Below are 17,385 nucleotides of genomic sequence, written 5' to 3' on the forward strand. Positions count from 1 at the left end.
TGTTCCAACCTATGGTCAATGGACCTATCCATATAGCCTATGTCAGTCACATGGGCAACTCCTAGCAGGAGGAATGGACAGAATGTATGGACAGGATGTGTAGGGCCCATCAGTAACAGGCAACACGTCCTGTCTATGGTCCTTCTTTCAGAGTTAGTCAGCACATCTGTGTTATGTTAAGTTTCTCATGCCAATTTCCCATCACCACCTACCTGAGCATTGTTGCAGACCATGTGCACCCTTTCATGGCAAAAGTATTCCCTGATGGCATTGGCCTATTCACCAGGATAATGCGCCCTGCCACAAGGCAAAAACTGTTCAGGAATGGTTTGAGGAACACAAGAACGAGTTCAAGGTGTTGACTTGGCCTCCAAATTCCCCTGATCTCAATCCAGTCAAGCATCTGTGGGTCCGATCCATGGAGGCCCACCTCGCAACTTACAGGACTTAAAGTATCTTCTGCTAACGTCTTGGTGCCAGAAACCACAGCACACCTTCAGAGTTCTAGTGGAGTCCATGTCTCGGCAGGTCAGGGCTGTTTTGACGGCAAAAGGGGCACGTACACAATATTAGGCAGATGGTCATGATGTTATGGCTGATCAGTGTATATTTTGGTGCTTCATTGGTCTGCCATATCGCATACATTTTTCACATCTTCCATGGTCTGTATGGGTAGAGTGGGTGTTGTGAAAGACATCATGTCATGATGGAAGAAGCCGATGTATTTTTTTATTTGAACCAGGAGGGTTTTTTGTTGGATTTTTTGCACCTTGGCAGAACAGAAGTTGAGATCATTGGACTTATGTCAACTGGCGAAAGAAAATCTCTGAATGGTTTAGGACCCGAATACATTTCTGATATGTTTGCAGTATATAAACTGAGCAGGGGTCTTAGATCCATGAACACAGGTCAGCTAGTAGAGCCCTGAGTCCAAACTAAACATGGAGAATCTGCGTTTTGCACTTATGCTGTACAAAACTGGAATAAACTACCAGAAGATCTTAGACGTCAAACATAAATTTTTAAATCCAGGTTAAAAACACATCTCTTCTCACATATTGTATTTTTTATTATTATGATGTATTCATTTGGTTTGATGTTTTCATTTGAGTATTTGTTTTTATGTTATTCTACTTTCATATATGTTTTTTTTGTAAAGCACATTGAATTGTGTGAATTGCTCTATATAAATAAACTCGCTCGCTTGCTTGCTAGTACTGTGACGTCGGCTCGACATGGCACCTCTTCCTATCCGGCGCTCCACCTCGCTGGTGTACTAACAACCGGAGTGAGGTGGCAGCAGGATTAGAGTTTGAAGTGGCAAGGGTCTGTGCTGTTATATATATATATATATAGAGAGAGAGAAATGAACAAAGACCAAGGTCTCTTTAACAGCTTTTGTGCAGAGGTGCATGCAAAGAAAAAGGCATATATCAGCCTTGCGATAAAAGAAAAAAGATTAAGATTGGCAAAATAACACATACTGAACAGAAGAAGACTAGAGGGCCAGCATCCTGGAGTTTTCACTGTTGATGTTGAGACTGGTGTTTTGCAGGTGCTATTTAATCAAGCTGCCAGATGAGGACCTTTGAAGCATCTGTTTCTCAAACTAGACTCTCTAATGTGTTTGTCCTCTTCAGTTCCGCACCGGGCCTCCATGGCCAATAGTCTAAAGGACAGTTTTATTTATCTTTAGTCATTTTGTCAACACTTTTCTGCAATGCTAACACAATTGCCAATAGGTTTTTAATGATCAATTAGCTTTTTAAAATGATAAACTTGGATTTGCAAATAACGTGCCATTGGAATACATGGGTCATGGTTGCTAATAATGGGCCTCTGTAGATATTCCATTGAAAATCATCTGTTTCCAGCTACAACATATAGAATGTCAACACTTTATTTCTGATCAATTTGATGTTATATTAATGGACAACAAAAGTTTTTTTATTCCACATCTAGGGCATTTCTAAGTGTCCCCAAAATATTTTAACAGTAGTGTACATAAACAAGAAAAGGAACCAGGCAAACCCAGTGTCTACTACACCACTAAGCTATGTGTGCTAAGTGTCGGTATAGTGTCTCAACATAAAATCATTTGGTCACGCATTAGCATCACACCAAGTTCAATATTTAGCTAGAAACCATGAAGCATTGTGTTAAACTGATTAATGTTTCTTATTACGTTTACTCCCAACACAAATAGCATCTATGATCTGTATGGCTTTTGCCACTGGCCATTTTAACAGCTTATTAGCCAGTAATAGGATTACTATTATCTACTAACTTACTACTTGGAATAGTCATAAGAATAAAACAATTTAATAAACAAAATACTTTACACTGCCAAAGCTATTTAATTTCATGGCACAACACTGTTTTTTTTTTTTTTCATTCGTGAATGACATTGATACAATAACTATTGATAAAGGCGACGATAACTGACTTTTTTGTCAAGTGAAAAGACAAGAGAATCGTGGAAACCTCTTATCTTTTACTGAAAAAGGGGTTGTGGTCTATATTACCACAAAAAGCATGCACAGATTGGTACTTTGAAAATCCACCAGAAATAGTCACCATATTACCGTACAAGGCTTACTATAACGTAGTTAGTGAAGGTTTTGTCTATCCTGAAGAAATCATAATGCATAATTTGTTTTGACTGTGGTGAGGCTTGAACACTGGTCCTCTGCATTGCAGTCCACATCTCTAACCACTACACTATTTACCAAGGGTCGCACAGATTCAACTTTCATGGCCGGCTCCGCTTACGCAAAAAATCGATCACAACTGACAATAAAAAGATAATTGATAACAAATGTAAAAACATTTAACTTTAGGTCATTGAATGGCATTCCATGAGTGTGGGGCAAAATATTCAAAAGCAGTTTTACCCAGTTCTGAATAGGCCCACTGCATATCCAACAGTCTTGAGACTGTTTCGTAACCGCTGTTCTACCAACAACATTTTTCTGTTTGATGTATTAGTTTGACTGCCTTATATAACAACATTAACCAGTGACTCCCAGTCAACTGACGTATATAACAGACAGCGATGAGCGAAAAAATTTGCATCAGTCATAAATGGAAAATAAGAATGAAGGACTGCATCAAGAGATTTGAGTACAGATGTTAAGGCATGCATATACAGCTCTGGAAAAATTGAGAGACCACTCCTAATTTTTCTTAAATCTACATCTCTACATATGTATGGCAGCAATTCCATTCCCGTGTCTGTCAAATTCCAACACAGGCACATCTCATTTAATGAGGTACTGATTACGTGATTACCTGAACCAAATTAATTTAATGAGGGAAAGTATAAAAACCACTACTGTGGTCATCACTATCCTCTTGCAATAGGACCAGCTGGATGGTAAAAACTGTGCAAGTAGTACCTCAGAGGTGATTTGAATAAAAATTTACTATTCAGCATGACAAAAGAGTTGAAACGAAAAGCTTTGAGTGGTGAAAAGAAGGGTTCAGTACCGGCTTTACTGGCAGAAGGATACAGTGCTTTCATAGACAGTAGTTCATAAGAACAAGGTCAATGTGATGGCAATTTCTAAAGTTCAAACAGTTCTATGAAAATGGTAGGTAAGACAGGAGAAATCAATTGCACAATAAATGGTTTAATATACTTGCAAGGAGAGAATACGCAGGTTACAAAGTAACAGTGAATAGTCTCTAAATTAATACAGGTCAATCAACAGTATTTAAGGACATAAAAGGGGTGTGATAAAATCCTGCACAATCCCCCAACTCAACAGGACGCATTCCCTTTGTTTTATTATAACCTAAGCTTCACACAAAGGACAAGCTCTCCTTCCCCCCATATGTAACTTCTTCAATTCTAAGAGTTCTTACAGCATCCGGACAGACAATAGATACCCTGATGATGAGTCATACAGATGTGCAGATAAATGAGTACCTTTATAACCAGCCGATACCAGTCAATGATACCCCCTATGCAAAATACCAGATCCCCCACTTCCACATTCCTTTCCCAATTTGAACAATGGAACTCAGTCCTTTAATCAGTAAGAAAACATTATTAAAGAAATGTCCCTGACAGTCAAGCAACAGACTGTGGGGACAACAAAGCTACAGACTGGAAGAGGGTGAAAACGACTGAGAATTGTTTTTTCCAGCAGGACAATGCTCCATGCCACACAGCCAGGTCAATTAAGGTGTGGATGGAGGACCACCAGATCAGGGCCCTGTCATGGCCAGCCCAATCTCCAGAACTGAACCCCATTGAAAACCTCTGGAATTTGATCAAGAGGAAGATGGATGGTCACAAGCCATCAAACAAAGCCGAGCTACTTTAATTTCTGTGCCAGGAGTGGCATAAAGTCACCCAACAGCAATGTGACAGACTGGTGGAGAACATGCCAAGACGCATGAAAGCTGTGCTTAAACGTCAGTTGAGTTGTTCCTCCAAATATTGATTTCTGAACTCTTCCTAAGTTAAAACATTAGTATTTTAGTAAAAATGAACATGAATTTGTTTTCTTTGCATTATTTGAGGTCTGAAAACAATGCATCTTTTTTGGGTAATTTTGACCTGTTGTTATTTTCTACAAATGAATACTCTGACTATTTTTATTTGGAATTTGAGAGTAAGGTTGTCAGTAGTTTATAGAATAAAACTGTTCATTTTACTCATACACATACCTGCGAATAGTAAAACCAAATAATTTTCTTTTTTGCAGTGGTCTCTTAATTTTTGCCCGACCACATCAGCCGGCCAAGAAGAGGGAATGAGTGACTGACTGACTTACCTTGTTAAATACCATAGTGGTTAGAGAAGCGCACCTGCAAACTATTTGTCCCGTGTTCATATCTCCACATAATCAAAGCGAAGTATGCATTATGAATTATTCTATATAGACGAAAACTTAATTATAGTAAGCCTGAAATAAAACAGTTTACGGTTATATTGTGAATTTTTCGGGTGGATTTTCGAAGTACGCATCCGTGCATGCATTTTGGGTCAGGATAGACAAACACTTAGCTGGCTACAACATTCACTAGTTGTTAATAGTAAGCCTTAACTAAAACTGTATACGGTTATATCGAGCCTGTATCTGGCATGGAAAAGTTCATCTTCTGTCTCGCTAGCAATTGCTCAATTCTTATGACTATTCCTAGGACGTTATTAGATACTAGTAAGCCTATTACTGGCTAATAAGCTGTTAAAACGGCCAGTGGCAAAAGCCATACAGTTCATAGACTCTATTTGTGGTGGAGGTAAACTTAATAAAAACGCTAGTGAGTTTAACACAATACTCAATGGTGTCCATCTCATGTGGAAGACCTTAGTTTGAATCTGCATAGTGTAAGGTATGAACTGACACACTACCAAAGTGTTATGAGAGGTGCTATTTAAAGGAAAAAGACAGTGAATAATAAAGAAAGTCACACACTCTGTATTCCAGCTCCAAGTGATGAATCAATTAAAACACCACCGTTTCTGTGTTTTAATTGATAAATCACTGCAACTTCAGTATGCATATATACACAGTTTGCACTGCTCAAAAAATAAGGGAATACGTAATCATCACAGTATTACACCAAATCAATTAAACTTCAGGGATATCAATCTGTCTAGTTAGGAAGCATAAGCGATTGTTAATCATTTGGTGCAAATCTAAGTGACAACAGGTGCACTGGAGTGGCAACAGCAAGACAACCCCCAAAAATGGTTTTGCAGGTGGTGGCCACAAATAATTGCTAATTTGCTAGTGTCTTTGTCTCTACTGGTAGCATGATGCGGTAGCTGCAGCACATTCAGGTTGCACAGGTAGTCTGACTCCTCCAGGATGGCACATCCATATGTGCCATTGCAAGAAGGATTGCTGTGTCTCTCAGGACAATCTCAGAAGCATGCAGGAAATACCAGGAAATGGGCCATTACACAAGAAGTGCTGGACAGGGCCGTAGAAACAACCGTGCAACAGGACCAGTATCTGCGCATCAGGACCAGTATCTGCTCCTTTGGGTTCCTCCTTGTGCAGATCAATACCCAGCCTCAGGTGGCCAGAGTGTGTAGGCAGATCCTGGATGATGAAGGCATTGATGCCAGTCCAGTTAAGAACTTCTGGGACGGTATGTATCGGTAGATGTGACGCTGCCAAATAGTGCCACAGGATATCACCTATGTAGCGGCCCAGGAGCTCACTGATGCCCTGATCCAGGTCTGGGAGGAGACTGAGTTGCATGAGTTGCCGTGATAAAATTCACACTAGTTGGAACAGAGTGTGAATTAAATTGTTTACTTCGATTTTTATGTCATTTTGTTCTCAACCAATTAAACAATAGTAAATATTCTGAATTGTTATATATTTCGATTATCAAGACTCAATGTGTTTTTTTTTTAATTTGTTTTATTTAGTTCTGCTTTATTTTTTTATGAAATTTGAATACTTCTAACAATTGTTTCTAAATATTATACTGAAGGTTAATCTAAAATTGAAAGTACAATATTTCATGTATTCTAGTGAAATGAAAGGCCAAGAAAATGTCCCTGCTATTTATGAAATCAACAAAATGATTGCAGTATTTGACTTCTGGTTGTCATGGGTCTCAGATATAGTACTGGATTAAGTGTACTGTTCTCTCATCTTACATAGCTTTTCTTGATTGTAGTAAGTTACCTGTATGTATAAAAAGTATTCCATCACATATGTGATCGTTCCAGCATTGCTTATTGCTATCCCATATGGCTTCAACTTGTCATCCGTGAATATGCCACACAAAATTTGGTCCACGACTTAAATATCAGTCTCTGCAGCGTTTGTTGCTCTCAAATCAACACCGTCTTCATCTAACAACTGTATAATTATTCTAACTGTTTCCCTATGTGTTTCCATTCATCCAGCCTTTCTGGTGCATCCACCTGTAACAGTGTCTTTTTTTGACAGTTGCTGTTAGATGAAGCTTGCAACTTCTGCTTCATCAGTATGGTTCGTCCACCTCCAGAGTCACTTGTTGTGCAGTATTCTTTCAGTTACTAATCTTTATCTATGCTTTAATCACCCTGTGCTGAACCCATGAGTAGATCACTGTTTTACAATATGGTGTCAGGAGGCAATGTATCCCTAGATGATAAGGGGGTCTATTCTTCAGGACTTGTCTTGTGATCCCTAGGTTAGCCAAACAACCCCCATGCCTTTAGTTTTGGAATATAAACCAGAGGGGGCTTCAGGGAAGCTCTCTTACATTTTCCTCCCTTCTGGCTGCATCCTTGCTCTTGCAAACATCTTGAATCTCTGGAGAACTTTTATCTTTGATACGTATACTGTAATTTTAATACTCTCATTATACACAAACCTAAAGGATTATTAGGAACACCTGTTCAATTTCTCATTAATGCATTTAACTAATCAACCAATCACATGGCAATTGCTTCAATGCATTTAGGGGTGTGGTCCTGGTCAAGACAATCTCCTGAACTCCAAACTGAATGTCAGAATGGGAAAGAAAGGTGATTTAAGCAATTTTGAGCGTTGCATGGTTGTTGGTGCCAGACGGGCCGGTCTGAGTATTTCACAATCTGCTCAGTTACTGGGATTTTCACGCACAACCATTTCTAGGGTTTACAAAGAATGGTGTGAAAAGGGAAAAACATCCAGTATGTGGCAGTCCTGTGGGCGAAAATGCCTTGTTGATGCTAGAGGTCAGAGGAGAATGGGCCGACTGATTCAAGCTGATAGAAGAGCAACATTGACTGAAATAACCACTTGTTACAACCGAGGTATGCAGCAAAGCATTTGTGAAGCCACAACACGCACAACCTTGAGGCGGATGGGATACAACAGCAGAAGACCCCACCGGGTACCACTCATCTCCACTACAAATAAAAAAAAAGAGGCTACAATTTGCACAAGCTCACCAAAATTGGACAGTTGAAGACTGGAAGAATGTTGCCTGGTCTGATGAGTCTCGATTTCTGTTGAGACATTCAGATGGTAGAGTCAGAATGGTGTAAACAGAATGAGAACATGGATCCATCATGCCTTGTTACCACTGTGCAGGCTGGTGGTGGTGGTGTAATGGTGTGGGGGATTTTTTCTTGGCACACTTTAGGCCCCTTAGTGCCAATTGGGCATCATTTAAATGCCACGGCCTACCTGAGCATTTTTTCTGACCATGTCCATCCCTTTATGACCACCATGTATCCATCCTCTGATGGTTACTTCCAGCAGGATAATGCACCATGTCACAAAGCTTGAATCATTTCAAATTGGTTTCTTGAACATCACAATGAGTTCACTGTACTGAAATGGCCCCCACAGCCACCAGATCTCAATCCAATAGAGCATCTTTGGGATGTGGTGGAACAGGAGCTTCGTGCCCTGGATGTGCATCCCACAAATCCCCATCAACTGCAAGATGCTATCCTATCAATATGGGCCAACATTTCTAAAGAATGCTTTCAGCACCTTGTTGAATCAATGCCACGTTCTGAAGGCGAAAGGGGGTCAAATACAGTATTAGTATGGTGTTCCTAATAATCCTTTAGGTGAGTGTATAACATGACAATAGCAACAGTAGATGAGGTTAACCTGATAGAGCTAAGTTGTATTGACATAATAAAAAGTATGATACTGTATCAAATTTAAAACAGTCATTGATTTGTTAGTATCGCAAAGATTTGTTTGTGAAAATATGACCTTGATCTTAAAGAAAAATCCACAGCATCCAACAGAGATCTGGAATGGTACTTTTCAAATATTCAATTAAAATCTTACAGCCATCTGAAATGGTACAATTGCAACATTGCAACTATGACTCTGGACTACTGTGCTTTATGTATACCAGTAAAACCTTAATGAAACATGATTTAGACAAGTTAGGTAACGATTTTACCATTCCTGTTCAACTGTTGATATGCGAAGAAGCACTAAACATCCGAACTTGAGGATAAACGAAGAAACAAAAAATAGTAAGCAACCAATCTTGTGGACACACGAAGAAACACAAGGGTTACTGTAGGTATTTCATCTCAGGCCAACACTGTTTTATTTAAGCTCAGTTTCTGTAACTTTTTTTCCCGCCAATGGTTTAGAACTTGCGTTCAGCTACCAGTGACTTTGACTAAAGAATTTCAATGTTAATAGAATATTGCAAACAGTCATTGTTTAATACAAAACAGTCATTACGTTCTTACTCAGTAACCTAACAACACTTAGTTGTTTATAATATCGCAGAACAGAACTCACCATAGCTATGTAGATGACTCGCCATTCCATTCTTTTCAGTCCGATTTCCAAAAGAATCTTCATCTTTGTTTGTTTCGGGAGTTCATCAAATTGTAGTAAAACAATCCACATGTTGTATTGTCCAATTCAGAGCAAATAGCTTATACCTTACACCCTTTGAAAAAGAGTTGTTCCTTTTCCTGAACGAGACTTAAAGAACCAAGTCCCTAAAATGATCCAGTTTTGACATTACTAGAACGTGGGATTCCTAGCTTGCAAAATGGCATTTGCCTTGCTTCATGTGCAATTCACATTCGCTACAGTGCCATCTACGGACATGGTGGTGTTTAAACACCGTAAAGAACTGTCCCCCATGAAGCGATTAAAGTTGAGCCGGTACCATGCAGTGGAAAATCGCTATTAGTTCGGGGGAAAAATGATGGTAAGCAATGGCAAGAGACTGTTGTTTATATGTGTTTACTGTACATCTACACAAAAGTCCTTAACACAGCAATAGTGCAAAAGTCAAAGTCGATTTTATTTATAAATTATGAACGTTGACCAAAATTCTGTGCACTAGGATTGAACAATATTAAAATAAAGTTAAAACAAATTATCAGTGCAAGAATAAAAGGGATACAATAGCATCTCCCCCTAAGTGTAAATGTCAAAATTGGGCCCAATTAGCCATTTTCCCTCCCCGGTGTCATGTGACCCGTTAGTGTTAGAAGGTCTCAGGTGTGAATTGGGAGCAGGTGTGTTAAATTTGGTGTCACACTCGCTCTCACACTCCCTCATACTGGTCACTGGAAGTTCAACATGGCAAAGAACTCTCTGAGGATCTACATAAAGATGGCCTAGGCTATAAGAACATTGCCCATACCCTGAAACTGAGCTGCAGTACAGTGGCCAAGACCATACAACGGTTTAACAGGACAGTTTCCACTAAGAACAGGCATCGCCATGGTCGACCAAAGAAGTTGAGTGCACATGCTCAGCGTCATATCCAGAGGTTGTCTTTGGGAAATAGATGTATGAGTGCTGCCAGCATTGCTGCAGAGGTTGAAGGGGTAGGGGGGTCAGCCTGTCACTGCTCAGACCATACGCCGCACACTGCATCAAATTGTTCTGCATGGCTGTCGTCCCAGAAGGACGCCTCTTCTAAAGATGATGCACAAGAAAGCCCGCAAACAGTTTGCTGAAGACAAGCAGACTAAGGGCATGGATTACTGGAACCATGTCCTGTGGTCTGAAGAGACCAAGATAAACTTTTTTGGTTCAGATGGTGTTAAGCGTGTGTGGTGGCAACCAGGTGAGGAGTACAAAGACAAGTGTGTCTTGCCTACAGTAAAGCATGGTGGTGGGAGTGTCATGGTCTGGGGCTGCATGAGTGCTGCCAGCACTGGGGAGCAACAGTTCATTAAGGGAACCATGAATGCCAACATGTACTGTGGCATACTGAAGCAGAGCAAGATCCCATCCCAGGGCAGTATTCCAACATGATAACGACCCCAACCACACCTCCAAGACGACCACTGCCTTGCTAAAGATGCTGAGGGTAAAGGTGATGGACTGGCCAAGCATGTCTCCAGACCTAAACCCTATTGAGCATATGTGGGGCAGCGCAAGGTCTCTAACATCCACCAGCTCCGTGATGTCGTCATGGAGGAGTGGAAGCGGACTCCAGTGGCAACCTGCAAAGCTCTGGTGAATTCCATGCCCAAGAGTGTTAAGGCAGTGCTGGAAAATAATGGTGGCCAATCAAAATATTGACAGTTTGGGCCCAATTTGGAAATGTTCACTTAGGGGTGTACTCACTTTTGTTGCCAGCAGTTTAGACATTAATGGCTGTGTGTTGTGTTATTTTGAGGGGACAGCAAATGTACACTGTTATACAAGCTGTACATTCACAAAGTGTCATTTCTTCAGTGTTGTCACATGAAAAGATATACTCAAATATTTACAAAAATGTGAGGGGTGTCCTCACTTTTGTGAGATACTGTATGATATTTGGTAAGATTATATAAGGAAGAATGTTTTACGTAGCAATCAGAATTTGCATTAGTCTGTTTCTCTTTTTAGAGAGGACTAAGCCCAATATTATGAAAAAAATAATCTGTATGCATTTAGATACATGACACTCATCCTTCTGCTATAGGTGTTATTATTTTTGTATTTCGCCAAATGTTCATATTCTTTAGACCTGGTTTGTACTGAATCACTCTACACAATTTCGTGGAAATTAAGCCACCATATGCAAATGAAACATGACAAAAAAATTCTAGTTTGAAAACATTCACTGTATGTATGCATAATGCACTGTAACACTCTTTGGCTGGTGGCACATTCTACTGCTTTAGAATTCTCAACACACTCAACAAACATTTTGTAAAAATATGGTCTAGGGTTTCAGATATGCATGTATTCAAGTTGCAGTTACAGTTTTAATGGACTTCCTCTTTTTATGAGCTCTGCCATTCAGTTTTGGCAAATACTTGAATTAAAGCAGGGATATGCCAAGTAGCCTTTTATGATTGCTTTATTTTGTGGCTCCTCAAAACCAACATCTTTGCACGAGTATTTGAAGGACTTGGTCTGTGATTACATAAGCATGATGGTTTTCTTTTCATGGGCAAATTTTTTTCTCATGAATGTGAGTTCTGTAGTATGTGATGCCCCAGCTAGAGCATTTATAAAAGATGTGGAGTCACACACTGGATATAGTGGCTGTGCTAAATGCTACCAAAGGGGTGTCTACACAGGCCATCGTATGACATTCCCAGAGGTTAATGCAAGTTGTAGAACCAACGAGTGCTTTAAACAGTTAGTTGACGAAGAACACCACCATAACCAGTCTCTTTCAGATATGAATATTGACAAGGTAACAGGCTTCCCTCATGACTACATGCATTTAGTTTGTTTGGGCGTCACTAGATGGCTTTTGGATCTGTGGTTGGGCACTTGTGGTCCCCAGAGTTGGCGTGTTTCGTTCCATCAAGCTTCCTCTATATTGGAAAGGCTTGTTGCCCTAAAGGGATACATCCCAAATGAATTTGCCAGAAAACCTTGTCCCCTTGCAGAAAGATTAAGATGGAAAGCGACTGAGCTGCGTACATTTTTACTCTACAACGGTCCACTTGACCTGCGTGAAGTTGGCCCCCCACCCAACGCAAAATATCGTCAAACTATGCTCAATCGTTTGTGCTCCGTTTGTGCTGGTTTGTGCTGTAAAAAGTTTCGTTTGTGCTGTTTCGTTTTTTTTAGATATTAGAATAATTCACCCCTCCCACATGCTCCAAATTCACCCAAAATAGTCTTGTTCGTTTGTGCTTCGTTTGGGCTGGTTTGTGCCAGTAAAAGTTTTGTTTGTGCTGCGTTGGGTTTTAAAATATTAGAAATTGAATTATATACGATGACATCACCAGCCCCCCACATGCTCCAAATTTACCCAAAATAGACCCAATTGTTTGTGCTCCGTTTGTGCTGGTTTGTGCTGTTAAAAGGTTTGTTTGAGCTGCTTCGGTTTTTTAGATAATAAAATAATATTAGGTGGTCATTCTGAGGTCACTCAGCCCCCCACATGCTCCAAATTCACCCAAAATGGTTTTGTTCATTTGTGCTTCGTTTGTGCTGGTAAAAGTTTAGTTTGTGCTGCGTTGGGTTTTAAAATATTAGACATAAAATTATTGTCGATGACGTCACCAGCCCCCCACATGCTCCAAATTCACCCAAAATAGTCTCGTTCATTTGTGCTCCGTTTGTGCTGGTTTGTGCCGTTAACATTTTTGTATGTGCTGCGTTGGGTTTTAAAATATCAGAAATTAAATCAAATGAATGTTAATATTTATTAGGCCTATAGGCTACAAATAAGGCTGACTGAATAAAATAGATAAATCAATGGTCACAAGATCAAAAATAGTTATAGACAGCTTTGTATTTTTGTATGAAGTTAATCAGAAGCCTATAGCCTATGAGCATATTTCGGTTTTGTCTATTCAATCTCTAAAATGTTAGATGCTAATAAAGATGATTTAATAGAACATCATGCAACTTCTTATCAGTGTTTTTTGTAGTCCTGTAGTTTAATAAAAACGTCACGTTGTTCAGATATTAGGCCTATGTAACTCTTTTTTTTCCTGCCACTCTCTCTCTCTGAGCAAAATGGATTTGTGCGTGTCTGCCATCAAGTCGTAGTTTAAAAGTAACTTCAGCATTTTGGGTAAAGAAAACAGCTAAACTATCCTCGAGGTGAGCACACATTTAAAGTAAAACTAACGAAGATGATCTGTCATCACATAATTTGTTCAATAAACAATTATCTTCACTTCAGTGTCTCCTGATTGTATTTTATTTACATTTTTACGAGTCTCATCTGCTACACTTCACTGCCACCACTAGGGGCAAGTGACACTTCTGTTCAAGAATGCTCTTGTATAAAATGGTGTAGAGTTAGTGGAGAAAAGGTCGATATAAATCAAACTACAAAAGTCGTTACTAATCCAAATTTCTGACCAATGTAAGTATACATTGTTTTAAAACTGTCAGTTACAATTTTAGTAGCTTCAAGAATATTGTACAACATTCAAGAGAGCTAATCTTGTTGTTGAACAGAAAGCTCAATAATAACACTTATATTACTAATTTAGCTATGAAATGCTGATTACAGTTGCACAAAGTTGCATTTTAGTATAAAAAAACGATCATGGGTCACATGTGCAACTGTATTTAACATTTCATAACAAAATTTGTGATAGTGTTAGCAATTAATTTTCAGTTCAATAAAAACTGACAATCTAGGGGTCAACATTACCATATTGGTCCTAATATAAGATATATTATCCATCTACATTATCCTTACTATATTATATTATCCTTATATTCAGACCAATACAGTAATATATTAAAACAAATTTATGCTGTACATGATATTTTTTGTAATCAGGATAATTTAGAGTAATTATGTTTTGCTTATGCCAGATGCCCAAGAAACCAGCAGTCGACAGGGATTCCATTTTCACAGTCCTGTGTTCATCAAAAGAGGCCATAGTCCAAAATGGCAACATAGCTTCTCCTAATCAGAGCATCTGGACAGAGCTTAGTAAACAGCTAGACAACAAGATCACTGCAAAGGCACTATACACTTTGGTTAAATTAAACAGACATGAAAGTGAGTAAACCCTAAACATTCTTTATCAGGGTGTTGTGGCAGGGGGTGAGAGCTCAAGTGTCCCAGTGGTGCAAATGCTGTCAGAGAGACATGATGTTAATGCCATAACACATTGGCTGACAGAATGGATACGCGCAGGTGCACCTACTCCAAAAGAGGTTGTGAGTGACTTTTCTCTGGCTTTGCTCTGAGCTTTGGTCAAGGCTTTTACTTCTCATCCTGATCTTAAGACCTACATCAATGAATGTTGTGGTGTCTTACTCAGTAGACAGTCAGCAAAAGTCCCACCTTGTTTCGTGCGGATTGATGTTGCTCACTGCATCAAGATGATCTGCCAGTGGGACTGCTTGAAAAAAAAAAACACATCACATTAAAGATTTCTGTGTTAGGTCAATAGCTCAGCTTCTCATGTTACAATCCATGGACGATGCAAGAGAGCTACTAAGATGCATTACTATTGTGGCTCTAAGCGAAACAGAGGGCAGTGACAGCTCTGGAGCCCCCCTCATTTCAGAAAGGTGCAAGAAATACCTAAAAGCCCGAATTGCAGAAGAGTGTGTCATCATTCCAGATGTAGAGGGTGCGGACCTGGAAGAAGTGGATCCATGTGACCAAACACAGACAGACCTGCAGCAGTGGGTAACAGATATATGTGAGGAGAGCAGGTCACTTGCCACATCTAATGATGATCATGACAATATGCACTTCCTCCCTGAGATTATTCCAAATATAATCTGGTTTGCAAATTACTTACCTCTCTGGACAAGGGTAATGATCCCTCACTTCCGGAGCTCCAAAATCACTGCAAGGTCAGCCAATGACGAAGCTGAGTTTAAAAACGTCAAATGCTGCCTTTTCAAGCATGAACACTTGCCTATTCGAGTGGATCGATTCATTGCTCGACATCTGTCCTTCATTGAAGGCAACATGCATATTTTATCTGCAAACCAAAAGAGTGTGGAAAAAGGTGAAGAGGATAAGGCTGTTGCAACAGAGATCGACACAGGAGTCAGTCCACTACCCACCACAACCTGCAGGATAGATGGAAGGCCAGAGATGGATGCTTCCTGCTCTGGGAAGTCTGACACTGCCACAAACATCCATCCAACAGATGAAGAAGCTGTTGAAAACTGGAGAGGCTTAGCAGTTCCACCCAAAAAGAGGAAGAGGAGTTCATACCTCTCTCCTTGTCCTGAATGGCTCCATGCAGATCCATCTGTGAGAGGGAAAAGACTCAAAGTGGACCTGTTGAAAAATGGAAACAATCAACAGCCTGTTAAACTCAAGAAATCAAGAATGTCTGTGCTGAACACATGTGCATTTCATGCTTTTTGTCAATGCTTATGTTGTGCTTACTGTGATAGTGTAACTTTTGAAAATATTGTTTGCAATGAGGATTCCAACAACCTCCACCAGCTAGTGAAATCCATCACCACAAAGGGTCTGAATGCACAGGCCTACATACAGAGGGCAATATTCAAAGCTGTCCGACTGGTGCTCTCCATATTGATGCACAATGCCACATCTCCACTATCATTGAAAAGTCAATGACAAAACGCACTTGTGTTTCATTGACAAAACAGTGCTCTTTACAATATTGTGGTCTCAGCAAACAAGTCACAAGGGAAATTGCATTTGTTTGTAATTGCTTCTGTTGCTGTACTGCAGGCATCTGGCATGGCTCATCTTCAGACCGCGGTGGAAGAAGGCCTTGACCTTCCGGAGAACCCCTGCTTTAGGCCGATCCAAAGTCTGTCACAGTGTCGCTCTGCAATCAAGCCAAATACCTCAGAAAAAGTGCTCTGTGCAGGGAAATCACAGGTACAGTCTAGGAGAACTTATGTGGATTGACACTGACCTGGGAAGCAACTCCACAGAGTTTCCTTTAAATGAATTTCCCTCCAATCTGATGCTCCAGGGAAAGAAATTTACTTTACGGGCAGTCATTGCTTTTAGAGGAGGCTTAACCCAGGTTGCTCTTGGACATTATGTGGCCTTTTGCAGGAGGTCTCCATGTGTCTGGGAGATGTATGACGACCTGAGAAGTGGAGTGACAGGAGCGTCAGATAAAAGCAAAATATGCCCACATGCTGTATTATACACAAAAGACTGATTGCACTATTTATATTTAATTTCACAAGTTTTTGTTGAACTTTTTCTATGCCACAGACCCATGTTTTCCTACTCCTGTGAGGAGAAGTAGTGTGCTATTTTATGGAAGTTTGCACTCAAGTCTATTATTCTGTGTGGTATCTTTGGTTTGAAGACAGATTGTAACTTGTCAGTATTAAGTGTTTTTAAGTTTAAGTTTTTAAAGGTATTATTTTTTTGTTCATGGATGTTTGATAGTACATAATTAAATTTGAAAAGTTGAATCATTTTGACTTAATTGAGTCATGAGTTTCCACATACATAATAATAATTGTCACGGTGCGGTGAGGATCAGTGCCACCGTCCCATACAGCTCCAGTTCCCATCCCTCCAAAAACACATCCCGGAATTGTCTTTGTGTCACATCATCATCATTTTCATCATTTTCTTCCGCTTATCCGGGGCCGGGTCGCAGGGGCAGCAGTCTAAGCAGAGATGCCCAGACTTCCCTCTACCTAGACACTTCCTCCAGCTCTTCCGGGGGGACACCGAGGCGTTCCCAGGCCAGCCGGGAGACATAGTCCCTCCAGCGTGTCCTAGGTCTTCCCCGGGGTCTCCTCCCGGTGGGACGCCTTCCCAGGAAGGCGTTCCGGAGGCATCCGAAACAGATGCCCAAGCCACCACAACGGACCCCTCTCGATGTGGAGGAGCAGCGGCTCTACTCTGAGCTCCTCCCGGGTGACCAAGCTTCTCACCCTATCTCTAAGGGATCGCCCAGCCACCCTGCGGAGAAAGCTCATTTTGGCCGCCTGTATCTGGGATCTTGTCCTTTCGGTCATGACCCAAAGCTCATGACCATAGGTGAGAGTAGGAACGTAGATTGACCGGTAAATCGAGAGCTTCACCTTGCGGCTCAGCTCT

General features: G+C 40.4%; 1 long non-coding RNA gene across 1 annotated transcript; it reads right to left on the minus strand.

Annotated features, from left to right (window-relative positions):
- Window positions 1-15,552: 15,552 nt before the first annotated feature.
- Window positions 15,553-15,769, minus strand: LOC117593324. Its single transcript, XR_004574770.1, has 2 exons — window positions 15,730-15,769; window positions 15,553-15,618 (listed from the first exon to the last, which is right to left on the minus strand). It is a non-coding gene; the product is annotated as an uncharacterized LOC117593324 (long non-coding RNA).
- Window positions 15,770-17,385: the final 1,616 nt, after the last annotated feature.

The sequence above is a fragment of the Esox lucius genome, chromosome 2, assembly GCF_011004845.1.
Source record: "Esox lucius isolate fEsoLuc1 chromosome 2, fEsoLuc1.pri, whole genome shotgun sequence".
Taxonomy (NCBI): Eukaryota; Metazoa; Chordata; class Actinopteri; order Esociformes; family Esocidae; genus Esox; species Esox lucius.